General features: G+C 40.9%; 1 protein-coding gene across 2 annotated transcripts in view; it reads right to left on the minus strand.

Annotated features, from left to right (window-relative positions):
* The window catches only part of mdga1 (MAM domain containing glycosylphosphatidylinositol anchor 1), a 210525-nt gene that overhangs the window by 132360 nt on the left and 57897 nt on the right, over nucleotides 1–20268 (minus strand). The gene's annotated exons all lie outside the window — the stretch shown is intronic.

The raw sequence follows: 20268 nt of genomic DNA on the forward strand, positions 1-20268 counted from the left end.
TTTGCACCAGACACAAAGTAGAGCGTAGGTAGAAAGTAGGTGAGAAGTTAAAGCCGTCTGTCTTCCCAAGATATATGACAGCATCAGTCATTTTAGCAAATAGCCAAAAACAACATGTTCGTGGCTGTAGGAGTTATGACTAACGTCCATTGGGAATTTTGTGTGACTGTGATATAGAGCTACAAAGTCTACATACGAATGGGTTACGGTGGTTGGATAGGCGGACTTTGACAGGGTAGTCATCTGTTCGTTTCCAGTTTAAATGTTAGTTTCCTTTAACCACGATTGTTCAACGAAGCTCCTCTAATCTTAACAAAGTTGTAATTTTAGCCCAAACCACAATGTTTCCCTAATATTAACCAAATAGTTATTTAAAACCAAACAATGATCTTTCCCTGACCACATCATTTTTTAACCTAAACCTAAACAAGCCTTAACCATAGTGTTGTCACATCATACAAAGCTATGACAGACAAATGACATCGTTCTGCTGCTCGTAGTGTAGTTCTGAAGGGCAGTTGAAAGGTACATCTACATAAAGCAGATTCAGACACAAAAAAATATAAGGACTGGAAAAGTCTTCATTCAGCCCTGTCTCCTTAAAATTACTTTCCCATACAACAAACTATATTGTGAATTACGTTTCGAGGGAAATGTGGATTACGTTTGTTTTTGATGTATCACAAATACGTTTGCAATGATAGTCCGCGTAGGGAGGAGGTCAGGGTGGATGGGTCAAACAAACACAGGGCTTTCACCAAAGGAGACCATTGTTCATGTTCCATGTGAAAATAAAAGTCAACGTTCACTTAATTTAATTTACGTCCGTAGTTTAATAACGTAACAAATGTAGTCATTTTAAGACAAACCATGATTTTTTTTTTTTTTAAATCTAACCAAGTAGTTTTGTTGCCTAAACTTAATGAAGTAGTTTTGTTGAATTTTTTTGTTTTGTTTTGTTTCAATTTACAACGTTGACCACGTGTTTAAAACAAGCGGCAACCTCCGGGGCTGAGAAATGAAGCCAACGTGGAAGTGCCAAAAACTGCAGTTCTTCGAATGCCCACTTGAGGCTGGCTCCAAAAGGGAGTCAATCCCCATAGACCCCCATGTGAAAATGCTCAAATTTACAGCAGAAATAAATATGTTTACAACCTGGTAGAAAAAATTGTTTTGGTGTCTATAGCTAATTTCCCCATTCATTACAACTGTACAGGGGGTGAATTTGTATATAACACGCTCGTTTAAATAATATTAAGGCTTAAATTTAGGCATAATGAGGGTGTGGCTGCTTTCAGTGACAGGTGGGTACCATACAAGATCGCTAGCTGCAAGCTGTTTTCCCTGCTGCGTCACCCAGGCCCGCCTCAGCTCCACCGAGGATCCACCTCTATGCCCATTTTTGACTGTCGTCACTGCCAAAATGGTGACGGCCAGAGCCGCCCACTTTGAGCTTCACAACGGCTCTTCAGAAACCTATGGGTGACGTCACAGAGTCACATATTTTATACAGTCTTTGGTTTAAAACTGTTTAAAACCGTAATATGGGAGAAAATTTGCTTCCCTCAAAACATAATTGAGAATGCAGTTTAGTTGTATGGGAGCGTAACTTTGTAGGAGACAGGATTGCTTCATTTCACTGGGCGGGTCATTAAATCTGAATAACTAGAATAAGTCTGAATAACCGCTAAAAATTATAAATGCGGTTATGCCTTTTTTCTCGACGATAAAATCTGTGTCTGCTCCATAGAGTGGAAGTTAATGACACTAAGCGTCGTACTCATGGTGTCCATGATGCTAAACTCAGACCATTAAGAGTTTTGACAAACTCTATATGGCTTTTTCACGCCTCAATTATCCCATCAAGCCGTGGGAACGCTGCACGGCCGACAGCTACATGATACTTTCACTCGATTAATCAAGAGCACAAACACACACACACCCTTCAGAGATACATGAAAGCCTGAAAACTCATCAGCACTGGGATGCTGTGTGTGTGTGTGCAACTTTGTGTGTACAGTCCATTAATCCCTATTAACCCTTCTGTCTGTTATCAACCTCGATGAGACTATCAACCATGTCCTGTTGAGGAGGTCAGAGAGGATAATGGGTAAAAGTCACTGATACGGCGTGTTTGTGTGTGTATGCGCGCATGCAAATGTTTGTGCGTGGAAGTGTGTGTTTCCTGCTTTCATGCACAGTTGTCTGCTTGTGTTCCTGAATATGTACACAATATCGGCGTACACATTCACTCCTGCGTAAGTGTGAGCGTGTGTGAGTGTGTGTGTGTTGGTTAGAAAGCAGGTTATATGGATTAGCAGATTATCAGGGCCTGTGTAAACGCTCCCTGTCTGTTTATTCAGCTCTGTTTGTGGGAAGGATTTGGAGGAGGCATTGATCAACGCAGCCAAGGTGAGCAATGAACCGAACCCTGTCTCTCCATGGTTTAGTGACTCCAGTTTGCATGCATGTGTGTGCTTGTGTATGTGGGTGTGTGGAGCTTTGTGAGAGACAGAAAAGGAGAGAGAGTGAAAGTGAGCATGAAGTGTGCATTTGTGTTTTCCTGCTTTTATCCTCTCTATTCAAGGATTAAAAGATGAGCCGAAATCTTACAAATTACGGACATTATGTTTGCTCTCGCTTTGGAAAGGTTGTGTTTTAGAGTTATTCATAGGATTACAGTTCAGGAACATTAAGATTACTTTCAAGAATAATCTTAATGGCAAGATTATGTGATAAGGGTTTTGGAACAGTAGAGTAAAAACGACAAACAAACAAACAGCCGTTAGGACCCACGTAGGGGTTTAACCTCCAGCCTATAACAGTGCGCACGGTGTGCTGCCTGTCAGGTGGTCAAATACCGCCGCTTTGTTACGCCCCTCGGCTTCTGATACCAAGGCACAAGCATTAGGCTACACATCGATGGACACAAGTCCCCCTTTCGATGCTTTGTGGCCATATTTGACGGATGGGAACAGGTATGTTACGTCGCTGTGAGTTCCCCTGTTCCTCTGTATCTCCTCGGCTGTGTGCAGTGGCTGTTGTGTGCTGCTATCGGTGTGTCAGTTTGATCGAGGCACACACACCAGGCAGAGAGGACAGCCTGCCTTTCGGATGCATTCATTAAAAATCAGGCAACTCGGCACCTTCCTGCAGGGTTGTGCGGAGTTAGTTGTGTGTTTTAGAATGTAACCGCTGGGAACCGATCAGAAAATAACATTTTATGTCTCCGATCTGCTGCTTTCCCCGCTCTCTCTCTCTCTCCTTTTACTCTATAGCTCGCTCGACCACCGCTTCTCTTTCTCTCCCTCTCGCTAGTTGAGCCGTGGCCAACGTTGAATGCTGTGTGTTAACAAACAGCAACCGACAACTGTTGCATTTTATACCTTTAAAAAAATGGTTGAGAATGAAATCGGGATGATGTATTGCACTCAAAAGATTACAGAAAGTCAATGGAAGAGGAAGTAGCACATGAGCTTACAATAATAGTGCTGGGAGTATTGTTATATAAGGAGATCCTGGGGTGAAAGGCATGAGTAAAGTATGTAAGAAAACAGAGAGAGAAGTGTGAGGAAAGGAAAACAGCGCGAGTCGGTGAGGAATATAGTAGGCAAGGAGAAGGTGAGAAATAAAAAGATTGCATGTGTAAGTGAAGAGTTTCAGCGAGCTAGAGCAAGAATGAGAGGGAATGATATATACAGTATCGCTGGCAGCTGTGTGACGGGGAGAGAAATAGTGCATCACACTCTGAGTCGCTACATCGGGGAGGCAGATGAAGCGAAATAGAGAGAGGTGATATTGTGAATAAAGGGGACATTGTGTGCGATGCAGATGACAGGCAGGCGGCAGAGGAGCCTATATCTGCCTGTGACACCGGCAGCTTAAAACCATCACCTGCGCTCTCTTTCTCTGACCTCGTTCGCTCTCCCTCCTCCACACCTTCTTTCTTCTCCCTTCCTTCAATAGACGTGTGACGCTGCTCTATTTTTTCCTCTCGGGTCCCGACGGATTGGTCTGGATATCTCTCCCGGTCCTTTTCTCTCCCTCATCTTATCCCTGTCTGGGCGCTCTTCTTTTCCTTTCCTTTATTTCTTTACACTGCCTTGCCATCAGATCTAAATGCACACCCATTTTCACACATTGCCCCAGACTTTCTCCCCGACGCAGATTCACACACACATGCTGGGAAATGAAGATGCATTTGTTGAGTCAGAGCCTTTTGTAATATTAGCTCTTACATTTGGTTAGAAGTGTAATATGAAGGGAAGGTTTGGGATCCCCTGGGATCCGGCTCAACATGAAATGCAGCAGGTTTTTGTTCGGGGTTTCTGTATTCAGCTGGGGGAGCAGTATGCTGTCGAAGACACAGATGTTTCAACAGGAGAACAGACACAGTCTTGTCAGAGTATTGCGAGGAGGAAGTTGGGGACCACTTTGTGTTTGTGGTTTTATGGGAGGGTGGGTGGGTGTTGCTTCACGAGGCCCCGATCAAACTGCGGTTATTGAAGAGTGCACTAAAATACTGACCAGAGCCAAGTAGGCTAGTAAATGTTCCATTAGTGGTCACATGTTGTGTGATCATTAGAGATGGCTCGATACCACTTTTTAATGTCCGATACCAATCCGATAATGTCTTTTTCCCTCTCTTAAACAACTAAATGTAATAACTTTAGTTATTTTGCAGATTCAGGTTATTAATACAAAATATAATGAACAAATAAATGATGTATTATTATAGATTAAACTACCCAGCAGTATATAAAGTCATTAAAATGAGCTCCACATTTACCAACTGCAACATTAAACTGATGAACACTTTAATGCATCAATGAGTAGAATACAATAATATAATATATATTATTCAGCATAATGAATACTTTTACTTTTGGTACTTTAGGTTTATTTTGATGCTAATTTTAATGTGACAGTGCAATAAAAATATGTTATTACTAAACTCAATGAATAATTGTGATAAATAATCGTGATCTCAATATTGATCAAGATATTTGTGATCATCGTTTTGGCCATAATTGTGCAGCCCCTAATCCCCTAGTGATCATCATTCGCTATAATTCCCACAATGTTTGTTTCCCACCAATGACTTGCAGTTTCTGCATTGATAAATCCATTAACGGCAATAACTTGTCCTTGAATCTTCCACACTCCCTTGGTTACACTGATATGGACTGAGCCAAGTGAATGTGTTTGAGTGTTTGTGCTGTTTGATACAAACAGAGTCAAGAGTTTGGTACTGCATTTGTTTTGAAATACATTTTTAGATTTTGCCAGGTGTTACTCGGTTGCTGTGTCTTTGAAGGTTCAATGTTCAAACCCAAAAAGCGAAGTCAATATTTTCGGCGAAATGCAGCTTTTTCCCTTTAAGCCCTAAAGCGCATTCAGCAGCAGTCCTCATGTTTTTGATGAGTTGTTGTGTTGTGGACTGGATCAGATAAACAAGACTTTATTGGCATTGTCAACCATATTGCGACCTGACAAGCAAGTCAACATTTTCTTAGCAGTAGCTCACAGCATCTCCAGCCACAGTAAATCCGGCTGTACTCCATAACACACATGGATATTTTAACAACACACCCAGGTACCAGTTTATTAGGCACACACACCTTGCTGAATCCACTGCAACCCAATACAACAGCCCTGCAATAAAACTTAACTTTATAAAGCGTATAATGTTCACTTTTCGTTGAGACGGCGCACAAATTATTAGATAATCCTTTCAATGCTCAGCCACCAAAATGATAGAGTTAAATCGACACCTCTCTGACACACTGTCAACAAAAAGTCACATTATGAGCTTTGTAAAGGGGGGATTTATTGCAGAGCTCTCGTATTGGATTGCTTTGGATTTAGCTGTGTGTACTTAATAAACAGGCAGCTTCAAATCAGTAAATCTGTGTTGACTTGCAGGGAAGGACAGCTAATTATGCATGATGGATATGGATCAGAAACAGTGACGGTAGAGTAGAGAAGAGAAGAGAAGGGATGAAAGGTGTGTGCTTCTCTAGGTGTTGAGGGAGAAGAAGGCTAATGTGTGTCAACCATGCTGACAGGTCAGTGGCCTGCAGCTGTCTGTCTACACACCTCTTCTTTCTCTATGTGTGTGTGGTCTCATCTCTCTCTTTCTGACTGACTCTCTCTCACCGTTTCCCTCCATCCATTCTGTCTCTACAAGTCTAAAGTTGTTCTTTAACATCTCTCATATATCTCGCTTCTCCTTCACACACACACAGACACTCTTTCCCTCCCTCTTCTGAGCCTCTCACTTCTCTCCTCAGAGTGACACATTTCAACAGGCTCCAGCAGACACGGTCCGATGGCCGTCGGACCCTTTAACCCCGCTGTCTTAACTGGAAACTGTCAACACGACACAACATGAGAGGCCTTAATACTGAGTTAGCATCTAGCTTAGAAAAAGGAGGTTGAGATGGTTGTTTACACCTTGCTCTTTGTGTTTTATCAATATTCAGAAACAGCTGTCACAAGTAATAAAAAATAATGCAGACTAAGTGCCCTAATCTGATCCAGAATTGTTATGATGCAGCTACCGAACTGGACGGGTCACCTGTCGATCGCTTCACACTCCCACATTTACATTTCTGCCTGAGCAATTAAGAGGCAATAATCCACCTGACTAGCAAATGATATCCACATTGGTAACACTTTATGGTAGGGTACATGAATTCATTCATGTATGTCCTAATGCAAGAACGATAATGTTAAATGATGCAACAACTATTTACTGTTGTTTATGGTAACACTTTCATGGTAATTAGGAGATAATTAGCAAGTAACCTATTTGAAATCTTTTTGGAATTACTGCCAAATGACCCCAATATTTACCTCAAAATGTATCGAAATTGACTTTATTATAAACATGATTTAATAATTATGTGCTAAAATAACATATAATGGTTAAAATAGGGGCCTTAGGTTGAGAAGTGGCTGTGTGCTGCTCTTCATCGGAGGTGGAAAACCAAAACTAATAGAAGACACTTCTGATCAGGCACAAATCTCACCATTGTGCGACTTATTGTCTACACAAATGTAACCTGTTAGCTAATGTAATGATTCAGGGAGTTTTTTTAAGAAATTTCAAATATGTTATTTGCTAATTATTATCTGTTTATCATCAGACATTGGAAATTAAGCATATCAATTAACTTTGTATTCAATCGCAGTTAAAGGGACAGGCTAAAAAACTGATCAGTCGCAGCAGTGCACATGTTGAAATCCAAGAGTTGTATAACCACGATTAACTAAGCCTGTCATGTCTTGAGTTGATTCCACAGATCAGGACTGATCCAGGCCGATAATGAATAATATTGACTTCCATAAAGCCCACTGTTTGTTTGCTCAGTGTAGGTCGAGAGTGTGTATGTCAAAAATGTCCCATTAAACACCCTTACGGGCGCTTCCACTTTCACATCTTTTTCGTCTCGAGAATCGCAGACTTTGATATATTGCTGTCAAAGTTTTTTCGCTTTGGAAACATTTAGTCCATTTTAATCAAACCGGTCTGAGGCCGCTTGCGAGAGGTGGTCTCAGACCGGTTCAATTAAAACTGACTAAATGTTGGCTTGTGAAAGCACCCTTAAATACTAATAACTTAGAAATCATGAAGCTGCTGCCTTAATTAATGCCTAGTTAATTATTGTACATTCCTAATAGTTCATGAAGTACTATGGTATTTTTATGTTAATTATATGGCAAACAGTGTTTCTTTCTCTGGTAAAAACTTGTATTTATTGGGAAAATATGGAATCAAACTCCAACTGTAAAATCAGCAGAACTAATATCCTTTTGCCGTAATAGTAGAAAATGTTCTACCGTCTTTATTACCGTGAAATTCTGTCAATCACAGCTGCCAGGTTTTTACAGTAATTTTTTTTTTTTTACCGTGATGAATGAATTCATGCTTTTTCTTGCAAGAGGTCATGAATGAATTCATGATAATTCCACCCTTACCTTAAACTGTTACCACATCCCCCTGTTTTGTGGACCTAAAATCATTCACCATTAACCACTGAGTAAAACACTGCTGTGAAAAGTTAAATCCTTCCTTGTTTGACATCACTGTAAGCAATGTTTAGCTTGTAAGGCTTCCCCCCCCTCTAAACCACTGCTGCTTCCTGCGGTGTTAAAGAGTTTGAATCCGTTATGTTCCCTCTCAGTAACTCACCGAGAGCTTGCTAGGCCTGCCTTCTACAATTTTTCTAACTCTTTTCTTGATGTAGCGCCAGCGGAGTCGACGATACAGTGCTTTATCCATCCAACTGGCTCACTTACCGTGAATAGGCTTAAGATAGTAATCCTGTTATCGGGGAATACTACTTGGCACGGACGCAGACCCACACACACACAGAGGAGCTCAGACATACAGAATCCCACGCGTAAGCACACAGGATTCAACGTCTGAGGGAAAGTGTGGGAGAGGAAGAGAGAAAACAGGCAGAAATGACAAAATAACAGCGACAAAAAGAGGAGTAGGGCAGGTTGATAATGGCAGCTTGAACCGATGAACAGAGACTGAGAAGTAATCGCTCCCACTTTGCTTTACAAAAATTGTCTAAATGGAATGACTTGAACTTGAAATGACAAGGTGTGGATGACATACAGTATAAGACTAAATAAACTTGCACATGGAAATATCCATTCTAATTATCTGTCACTGGGAGGAGATATGGAGGGATAGCAACTGAGCAGGAGGAGGAGGAGAGGAGGAATAAATGGATGGTTAAAAGAGTAAGAGACTAGAGTGAGTAATAAATATCATTTCAAGCATCGCCGCCTGAACGGACGTTGCTTTGCTGATTCATGACATCATGTGTCGAGAAGAAGCTCAGGGGAAGAGAGCTAAGAAGAATAAGAGATGTGTGGGTTCAGGTGAGTACAAGACAGATAGTAGGCAGATAGTTTTCTTTCTTTGTTTTTTCTTTCATCTGGAAATGAATGAAAAAAAAAGTGTGAGAATAAAAGGACAGGCTGCTCTCATACACTTCATACCTACAAAAAGTGCACTGTAATTTATACTGTATATCCAAGGAAATCAATTTGTATGTAATCCACATAATGATGAACCAGGAATTATAAAGAGCGACAAACGCCACTTAAGGAGGCGGTCGGGGTGGATGGGTGGGTCAAAAACCACCGGAGACTCGTGTTCGTATCCCGTGTGAAACCAGAGGTCAATGTTGGTTTATTTGTAACATAACTTCTGTACTTAAGTTACGCCACTTCTGTAGTTATTGTATCCCAAACCACAACCTTATTCTGAAAGTAGTCTTGTTGCCTAAACCTAACTAAGTAGTTTCTTGTGAAGAAGGAAGTTTATTTTGAAAAGACTGGAGCAGAAATTGACACGTGCATCATGTGCTGCTGGACATTCATAGGAAAATACACGAAAAAGGGGGAATAATATTTGTGAGATATCATACGAATCGTTGTATGAGGTTGAAAAGGGGTAGGAGAGAAGCAATTAGCAGTGAAAAGTGGTAAAAGAGAAGAGGAGAGGAGAGGAGAGAATGAACTGATAAAATTGAGAAAAAAAGAAATGAGATTAGAGGAGAGGGCAAAGCAGGGAAAGGAGTTGAGGGACACAAGAAAGGGTTAACAAGGGTCACTGACATATTTGGGAGAAAATAAAAGTTTGATCAATAATAGAGAAAGAGAAATAGTATATAGAGAATAGAGAAAGAAAGCAGGAAACACAAAAAAGTACTAAAGGAAATATGGGGAGTGCAGAGCAGATATTTAACAAAGCCGATTGAGAGGAAAAATGAGATGAATGTTTATTCTTAATGTAAGTTAAATGGCATTTTCTTCAGCGATTACTTGTTTAAATGTGTAATCAATAGCCTATGTGTAATTGACAGGACTACTGTAAGCAAGTGGCGTAACTGGATTATTGTCAATATGAACATAATGGACTTCACATCAATAAGCTCTTACACAAGTCATTCAATGTAGCCGTCCGTATCTGAATAAAACTGAGCAACAGTTCGTCCTCAGTCCGTTTTATACACATATCAGAGTGAAACACCTTCCACCCCTCGGTGCAGAGATCACAAGGCACAAAGTTCAATAAAACTGACTCATTGATATTGAAGACACCGACCCTCACTCTAACCTTGACACACAATACGAATGCCTTTATCGCTCCTTCTGCCAGTGTAATGTGAGACCAAGCCTGCGATGAAATGACAGGAAAAAGAAGAATCATCAGTATTTACGGTAATGTCATGATCTTTGAAAAAAATATATAAACCGCATATTCAACGTGTGTGTTCATGAAGTCATTGTTGCTGATGATGGTGCAATATGTTTGTTTGTAAGCGCAGATAATAGATAATATGACACGGAAGCTCAACAGATGTTTTCCATTGCTTGATTTTTAAGCATATTCAGTTAATCTATTTGCCTTCTCCCATGTGCAAAACAAAACTTGCATAATTCATCTTTTTTTTTTTTGGAGCATTTCGTTGACCATCAGATTGCTTGAGTCAGAGTGGATCAAACCGGGGCGGACAGAATCAGCAGCCGTAAGCAGCTCTCTGTGTGTCGACAGCCGTCAGCAGCAGTGTCAGCCGCCACCTTACACGCTCCGCCCATGTTGGATGTGTTTGTTGTAATGATTGCTGGCTAATTAGCACAAGCACGGCAGGAGATGGAGGAATATGAGCTCTCACTTTTGAGTGTGTGTGTGTGTGTGTGTGTGTGTGTGCGTGTGTGTGTCTGTGTAGAGCAGATGATGTCATTGCTGAGTGGCATGATGATTCTGAGAAATGAGAAATGCAAGGAGGGAGGAATGAAAAGCCTGACAGATACAGTCTATCTGACACATTATTCAGATACAAATGACCTCACGAATGCTTTTCAGAAAGCCAGCTAAAGTCGACAATAAGAGCGACCCCCTGTATAAATGACGAAACTCTGACTCTTAAAAGATTATGCAGGAGAGAAGAAAGAAAGTGGAAATCAAGTAAATTAAATCATTAAAATCATCAATCATTAAAAGACTTATTACAACGTCATAATAACAAAGTGAAGGAGGCTCGAGGCCAATACTTTTCACAGTTAATCTCTGCTGATCAGCATAATCCTCGCACTTTATTCAATACCATCAATAACCCTGTCGATCTCTCGTAAAACGTGTACAGAAACAGCGTAACATAAGTGCGTAAAACATGTCACAATCGTCACTAAAAAACGTGACAAACGTCACAAACGTAACTTACAAAACAAAACACCGGTCTCAAACACCGGCCTCCTGGTTGAAAGTCGTGTGTTTGTTGGACCCATCCACCTCTCTATTTACACGGATGTGTTTACATTGCATTCAATGCAGACTACATGGCGAACAAATGACATGCCAAAAGCAAGAAAGGCGTTCTTATTGCACGCTGTCAATCTTTTAAGCTGCCGTGTTGAGATACATGGAGCATTACAAGCATAGATAGTCATGTTACATACCAATCCAAACTGTAATCACTCATCTGTCTGTCTGTCTGTCTCTGTCTAGCCACTATTCAATATCGAGAGTCTACTTTTTTCCACCATTTCATTTAACTTTTGTGAGCACAGACATTTAGACACCATCTTTATTATTTTTAGCCTCGGAGAGGGTCTTGTCTGAAAAGTACAGTGCGTTGCCACGGCAGCAGACACTCCAGAGACACCATACAGACAAGGTATAGAGGAGTCCAGCCCAGACCGGTACCCCCAGACTCATCACCCGCAATATTAAGTGTTTTTGTTATTGCTTCGAGATCGAATTTGATTTTGTCTTTGTTCTCTCCTCTTTCTCGCCGTCTCAAGTAGTCAAGGACACAGATGCAAAGGCTCGCTCTCTAAGACTCATCTGAAGTAGTTTGGTCCTGTTGTGTTTTCGACTTTCTCTTTGAACTAAAGTGTGAAAGTGATATGCAGACACGGCACAAAAGCTACATTTTAAAGTTGCCTTCATCAAGTGTTGGATAAGTGATTGCAGCGAAAAGGTTAATTAACCTACTGAATTTATCCAGGCACGTCTTCAGAGGCACAGCAGCAATATTACCTACATCAACAGTTTTATCTCTGTCTATGATTTATGATTCACATTTTGCTTTGTCTACTGTACTTACATTAAAGTGCCTGTATGTATAGCTTAGTAACAACAACCTTCCAAAACACTGCATGTACACCAAAAAATGCTTTTGTGTGCAGCATAAGATGCAGAAATTCGACGTATGTTTGGATTGTAATTTTGACAAATTCGTATTCATTTATCTCTTGTTATAGAAACGTTTTTTTTATACACGTCTAATAATTATTCTGCGACCTTGCCTGAGCGTTCGCAATACCTTAATAAATTAAGGTTGATCGCCGTCATGTCCCTTCACTCCTCCCCCGTCCAACACAGTGGCCGGATATTGCTTATCCACACTTCTATACATATTTGACTGAATCACATCAGGTGTTGTCTGTAATCAACCAGCCTGTTAATAACCAACTGTTTGATCTATGGGCTGAGATTTAGTTGCAGTTTAGTGTGAAAGCCTCGGTTAACCTGCTACACAACAGTTTTTCATCATTTTCTCTCCTGTGACAGTTTCTTTCCCCCCAAAAGGGATCGCAGCCTCGCTGATGACTCCATCTGGTCTACAGCGTGGAGCCATGGAGCCCCTCTATTATATATTTTTTTGGAAATGGCAGGGAAACAAATCGGAGATCAGCATTTTTGTTGGTGTAACCAACTCCACAGCAATTCTTCAGCATAGCGTTATTACTATTACCGGTTTGTTGAAGTTTGGAGACATGTTTCAACTTCCTCTGTTTACACTCTCGCCATCTAAGAGGGACGGGGGATTGTTTTCCCCTAAAAGGGGTCGTAGTCTTGCGAGCCTCTGGATGACATATTGCTGTTCTGATGTATGTCTACAGATGCGGCATGTTGTTGTTTTACTCCACCAACATACAGTATATCCCTGTGTCATCTCCTTAATCATGCTTTCTTTCTACATTGTTCCTTCTCCATTTTGCTGCCATCAACCTGTCTAGTGACCCCCCTCTTTAACCTTTTTCTGATCATCTTGATCTTCTTCTTCTACTCTCTTCTTCCTCTTCTTTCTGTCCCTCCGTCCAGTTAGGGGTCGGGCAGTGACCTTGTTTGCGTCTAGGTCGTGTTCCCGCTTAGTGCCTGTGCAGCCTCGTGCTGCCACCCGATCAGCCTTGCTTTCAGCCTCACTATTGATCGCCTTCCACTCACCCCTCAAGGACGGAAATCCAAACCCATATTCCAGACCGCAGCCCTCATCTCCCTCCTCCCTCTATCCCCCACTTCTTTCTTTTCTCTGCCTCTCCACTTTTCTCTTCTATGGCTCTCTCCACCTTTTCCTCTCTTATAGAATTCATCACGCACACACACACACACACACACACACACACACACACACACACACACACGCCGGTCTCAAGGTTGCAATGACCAGCAGACCCATGAATAAATAATAAGGAGGTAGGAATCACTTTCAGAAAAACCATTTACTCTCCTATTGTGTTCTTGAAGAAGCCACGCGTGCGTGTGTGTGTGTGTGTGTGTGTGTGTGTGTGTGTGTGTGTGTGTGTATGCGTAACAAGAACAGCTTTGTGAGCGAGACTACAGTGCTTTGTTAACTAAAAGCCCCGCTGTCCCTGGAGTTAACTTGAACGACGGTACAAGCACCTTCTAGGTGACCTCTAACACTGAGGGTTTTTTTTGTTTTCTTTGAGGAGTCTTAAAGTATTCTGAGAAATAATCAATGTTTGACATGACAGTATCGGAGGAAATCCTTGCACATCATTGCCTCACTCTGTTGCCTTCAAACTCTGTACTGAAATGCTTTAAATTTCTTGAAATGGTCTAAGGTAATATTTGTCATGAAAAAGAGAAAAAAAAAACACTGCAGTTCGAACCATGCTTTGGTTCTTTTTCCTCGCAAAAATATGCACACAAAATTGACTTTTCTCAAGCCGAGCTGCTCCTTCAGGTGAACTAACTGTTTCTGACTTAATGTATGGCTGGTTGCAGTTGGTCTGAAGTCTAGAGAAGATAGAAAGCCTAAAAGAAATAGAGATAGGGGGCAAGGGATGGAGAAATTAGGAGAGCTAGACAGGGACAGGAGAGAAGAGAAAAAGATCAGTTCAGAAGACAGAAATAAGAACAAAGATATGCGAATAGATTCACGGTGAGGGATAGGAAGAGTGAGAAAGACAAAGAGAGGGAGGCAGAGAAAGAGACAATAAGAGGGGGAAAAGGCTGCAACAAAAAAAAGGAAGAAAGAAAAACAGAGAGAGAAATGATTAGATTTCTCTCCTCTGTATGGATCAGGGCGAGAGCTCCCTTTTCAATCCAATCAAGCTCAGGCAAAGGTAAACAATCAGTCTTGATAAAGGATTGGATAAATCCTCAATCAGACTCATTCTCAGTAAAGCAGCTATTTATTGGGCTGGCCTCACATGGCTAAATTGGATCCTCCTCCTTCTGAGAGAGGTGAGGAAAGAGAGAAACAGGATGGGAAAGTCTACATCATCTCAGTCCGAGAAGGAGCAGATTAAAGTTTTGGGAGCAAAATGGTCTTCGCATTACAAAATAATGCACACTGTAAAAGTCATTCCCGGTAATGCATCTAGACTGAAAATGCAAAAATAAATAAAAAATCAACTGCCAATCACAACTCATACATCATATTCCTATGATCTTAAATAGAGCCATCAAAATGTGGGACACGAGCAGCTCTCTCCCAAAGCTAGAAACCAGAGACAGATAAAATAACTGCTATAAAACAGCTTATCTGATTAATAAAACATTAAGCTCTAATGTCTGTAAAGACTCTGTGTGGTCCGCTTTGCTGTGGGTGTGTTTATCAATAAATGTATTAAAAATGTTGTCGGCACAAATTTGTAAGTGCATTGTTTCTGAAGGGTGAATACAGAGAGCATTACGAGGACATGAACGCTAAACTGGAGTACATCCATAAATAATAAGAAAGCAGCCAGAAGACTTGAACGTCTTGTGTGTCTGCCAGCACCTAGAGGCCAATACAAACTCCTCCGTGAGGATGGAAGAAAAGGAGACATGGTTCACTTTGGTAGCTCTTCAACTGTTGTGTTTTTTTTTTCTTCTTTTTCGTGAGGAGAATCCACGAGTACCCCAAAGAATACGGGAGTCTTGTTCCGAAATAAGATGAAAACTACTCTTACATCATTGCTGAAAGTGAAACACCACAGCATTTCTTAAATGTTTTGGCTGCAGTTTATTTAGATATCCCTCTTCTTTGAAACTTTTGAAGGACAAAACTAACAAAAGTCAAATGCAAACTCTGTAAGCAAGAATTTGCTTATCATTCAACAACATCGAGCATGGCAAACAACTTGAAACGGGTAAGTTGCTGCAGAGCTAGACGGTGATTCAACGCATATCTGGCAGATTCACTATAATGCAGGAAATAAGTCTATTTACAAAGCTGTAATATACTGTGTTATGTATATCCCTGCTAGGCCCACATACAGTAGTCAAGATGACCATGGAGTGTCTGCTTTAACCCAGAAAACTCTAGATAGGGAAACGAGCAATTACAGACAACATTGCAGATTTCATTGCACAAGGTGCTGAAACCACGCCCGATCGAGAGTGAGGGTTGATTACATTCAGTATGTACAGTTAAAGTATCTACAACACATCTTGTTGGCAATCTCACTGCTGCGTGCTACTTTTGCAGAATGTTAACATATATGCTCTATGGGCAGAGCATGCGCGCCAGAGACTTCCAGCGGCCGAGCCTGCCAACTTCCGGTTTAACCCTGTATGCTAACTTGAATAGGGTTAAAATAATTCAGACGTAAGGTTATACATTACATGTAGCGTCGACAATTCAATAAGGCCGCAATTCAAATAGGCCGCAAGTCAAATCTTGCGTGATATGCAGCTGTCTTTTCTTGATTTGTAAATGCTAAAAAATATGTTCCAATGACCCTGTTGCATTTGACTGTTAATGTAGTATAAAATAATCACTGAAACTCATGTCAATGATGATTTTCTGATTGCCAGATAGTTTATATGGAGAAAAAAAAGAAACAAATAGTCAAATCTTCATATAGAACAGCCAAATCCGATTAAAATGATAGAAATCTGATTCAAGTACAGCCTGACTGACCAGTCTGCTTTTGGTAATACATTTTTGCACAACATTGCCTTGGGAATGCTGCCTAGTGTTTTGGAATGACAGCTTTCATGTACACAACATATTTGTCTGAGGTTGCTGCTAATTGGATAAACCTTTAAAAAATATCAAGAGCCTTTGCAACACTGCAGATTGAATACACTTCTTGCATAGATGCATACAAAGCTGCCAAACCAAACAGAAACTAACCACTTCATTTTGAGTAATGAATATTTGTTTTTGAGGCACGAATTGCTGTAAACACTCCTCAAGGTCAGTGTCACAGATTAGTTTCACCCCAAGGCCCCCTGAACTTCCTGCTTTGTCTCCATTCTGAACGTGTAACAAATAGCAATAAAATGTTTTACCAACTATCGTTTTTGCAGAAAATAAATATAATAAAAAATTCCATCAGAAACCACAACTTTGTGCAATGACAAAACAGCCCATGTGTGAAAAGAAGAAGAGGTATGGAAGGATGGATGAAGGAGAGCTGGGGTGACAGGGATCAGGTTATCAATACGGCCGATGGAGCGCAGTGGAAACTCTGTAAGCCCAATGGGACCAGCTGCAGAGTGCTGCAGTGTGCTACTCCAGCAGAACGCACTAGGACAGAGGTCACTGTTTACTTCTATTCTGTTCTATGCTCAAGACAGACGCTTATCTGACTCCTCTGGCTATTGTTTTTGTTTACTCATTGTTGGCAGATTTGGACAATTTGTCTCCCGCATCGGTTGTCACCCTCCACTGGGTGGTTAAATCTAAAAAGACAGATATGAGATGAGATGTGACAAAGGTCGGGCCGTCAAACCCTCATTGTTGGCACGCAACAGCTTCTAAGATGTAAAAAAAACAAATCTCTATTTTCTTCTACACAACTAATACATACACGTGTTGTGCTTTCTGGCACATAGTTGAAATGAACATACGAACACGCACACACATGCAGACATGATTATCTTGACTTTGAACACCCTCTTTATCACAATAAGCATCACCATTTTATCTCTTATCAGTGTATCTCTCTCCATTCCTCCCGTGCCACCATAATCTGTCATCATTCAATTTCTCTTATGTTGTCCTTACACTGTTTTCATCCTGTTGTCATTATCTCATCTCTCTTCCTGCATGTGTGTATGTGTATATATATATATATATATATATACCACCTTCTTCTTGAGAGGCCTCTCCTTGACAACTCTAGCATGTTGTTGTCAATATGTGCTGCGTTCAAGAATAGCATAGAGAGTAGTACTGCATGCTGTCTGTTTGAATCTACGTCTATATATGTGCTGACATAGGTCAATTATTGTTTGTGTTTCACTGGCAGGTAACATTTCCAGGGCGTTTAACCCTTACTAGGTTCCATGTTTGATGCATTGTGGATGTAAGACATAAAATCGTGCGGCTATTTAATGGATTTGAAGTGAAATGGGAATTATCAGAAATATCGATTTGTATGCTAGTTTCTTTTCCCGTCACCATGGTGATAAGTGCTTGTTATGCTGTTTGCATTTAATTGTTGGTTGCTTTCCTTACAGCAGTCAAGGCATCGATGTATTAAGAGAACTGGATACAGCGTTGTAGGCGGGCTCCCGTTCATTCCTATGAGAGTTGCTCAGTGGCGCATGAAGCCAAAATGGCTCGACTGCCGAGTGATAAAGTAGCCGGATCTTTCGGCAATCTTCCGTATCCATTGGGCCCATAAAGAAGGCGCAGTAGCGTTTCCTTTTACCCCGCCTCCCAGCCCTTGCTCCAGCCGCGGACTGGGTCTCATTCACATGAACGGAGAAAGGGAAATAACTTGCACTCTGCGGCTCACGTTACCGCAGTTTCACAAGCGTGTTGGAGAACTACGGCGGCCTTCAGGTGACGTAAAAACGTGAAAGACTCTCTCTAGAGCCAGTGTTTGGTTTGTCCATTCTGGGCTACTGTAGAAACATGGCGGAGCAACATGGTGGACTCCATGAAGAGGACCCGCTCCCTATGTAGATGTATGAAGGGCTCATTCTAAGCTAATGAAAACACAACGGTTCTTAGCTTCAGGTGATTATACACTAATGAAAACATAGCTATGAATATTATATTCCATTTCTGCTAATAGATCCCCCGAAATGTTACACACTGGTCCTTTGACTGAAGGTCCACTTGGTAGTTTTCCTACCGCATCGCACTGTCTTCATCAGCAGATAAAATAGACTCAGCTGTCATCTGAAAATATGAAATCACATCTTGTCAGATGACACCTGAGCCAGCTTAATTCACTGATCTTGAGATGTGGTTGAAAGCTCAGAAATCAACTAGTAAATGGATCTTGAGTTAGGATCAGTTTGACAATTATACTAATCCCAAAAAGAGTCAAGAAGAATTATTTCTATGCACAAAATAAATCCAGGTAATCATTTCAAAAAAGTTCTTGCACTCCATAAAGTCTTAGTGACATGTGCATTGGATCACAAACCAAAAACCAAAGAATCCCACACACTGTCCATCACTTAAACTAACCTTCAACAGGCAAAACTCACACAGAGGTAAGATATGTTGTCTCAGCCTCAGTTTTGCTGTCCGAGGGCATTAAGCCACTGAAATGTTTTCACTGCTGCAGCTCCTTGCCTTAGTCTGTTATCTGCTTCTTTGTCTCTGTCTGCCTTTGTTTGTTAGTGTGTGTCTATAGGCCACATTTTCTCACAGACAGACACACACACACATGCACTCGCAAACGCAGGCACACACACACACTCACTCAAACAATGTCTCTTTGCCAGAGGCAGTGTAAGTCTTGCTTGTGCACACGCTATACAGTATACTGCATATTTTACATTCTGACAATGTGACCAATGTGATCATTATTCAAAATACACTACCACCTCCGACCTACAGAACAAGCAATCACTGACGCAATTTCCTACTTCTTTGAACTGCTCCGGGGGAATGAACTTGTGTAGTATGTGTTTTTCAGAGAACGTCTTTAAAATGATTATTATTCTCGCAACGTTGAAACTAAAAGTTTTATTTAAAGTTGGTCTGTATTTGTTTTAGGGCACACGGCCTGTAAATGTGGTGTGCATCTATGTGTGTGTGTGTGTGTGTGTGTGTGTGTGTGTACATGTGCTAGAGAGAGAGAGAGAGAGAGAGCCAGAGAAAGATTGATGGATCAAATGAGAGAGAAATGACAGCCACAGTTAGCATAGGCAGGTTAGATCAACAGCTCGGTAGGTAATTAGATATTGCAGCTACATATAAATGATTAGTTTGCATCTGCCAAGTCGCACAAGCAAGCTGCCTCTTACACACACACACATAGAGTCGACACACACATAAACACCAACAGAAGAAAACAAGGCCTAGACACAGGCACTGTTTTATTCATGTTGATGTGATGCCAGTGGACATGCACCCGTGAGGAACGCTGCTTTTCTCACCTCCCACACTCCCATACACACACACACACACACACACACACACAAAACACAAAATCCCACCGCAGTCACCTCAGTTCATTTTACATCTAGCTCTGTAGGCTCTCACACACACAGAGAGAGACCATGGTCTAAAATGTTTTGCTTGAGTTCAACCCAGGAAACCAGATGTGTCCACTATTGGCTGAATCTACTGCTCTGCTCGTGTGTATGTGTGTTTAAACGCTCTCATATATAGAATATGTCTTTATGGAAATATAAAAGGCCATGCTCTTTTTTAACCAACTAATGGGCGCATCTCCAAACGCAGCATGTGCTACCCAGTTTGAGCTGTTGTATAATAGCATTTGTTCTTCTTCACTTCTTTCCAATGTAGCTAAAAAAGGACAGAAGGAAATTCTGTGGTGCAATGAAGTGGACAGCAAATAATTTCATACTGTGATTTATCATGTATCGTGTTGTGTATTTATCTTAACACACATGATCCTTCTTGTGTGTTGTACTATATTTTTTATATGTCATGTATAAAAGATCCACTGGTGCAACTGCACAGTTAGCTTTGCTAAAAGGAAAAATTTTAGTAAATTGTAACTAGATCTGCAACAATTAATCAATTAATCAATTAGTTGTCAACTATTAAATGAATCGCTAATTAT

This window comes from Sebastes fasciatus, chromosome 2 (assembly GCF_043250625.1).
Source record: "Sebastes fasciatus isolate fSebFas1 chromosome 2, fSebFas1.pri, whole genome shotgun sequence".
NCBI classification, from domain to species: Eukaryota; Metazoa; Chordata; class Actinopteri; order Perciformes; family Sebastidae; genus Sebastes; species Sebastes fasciatus.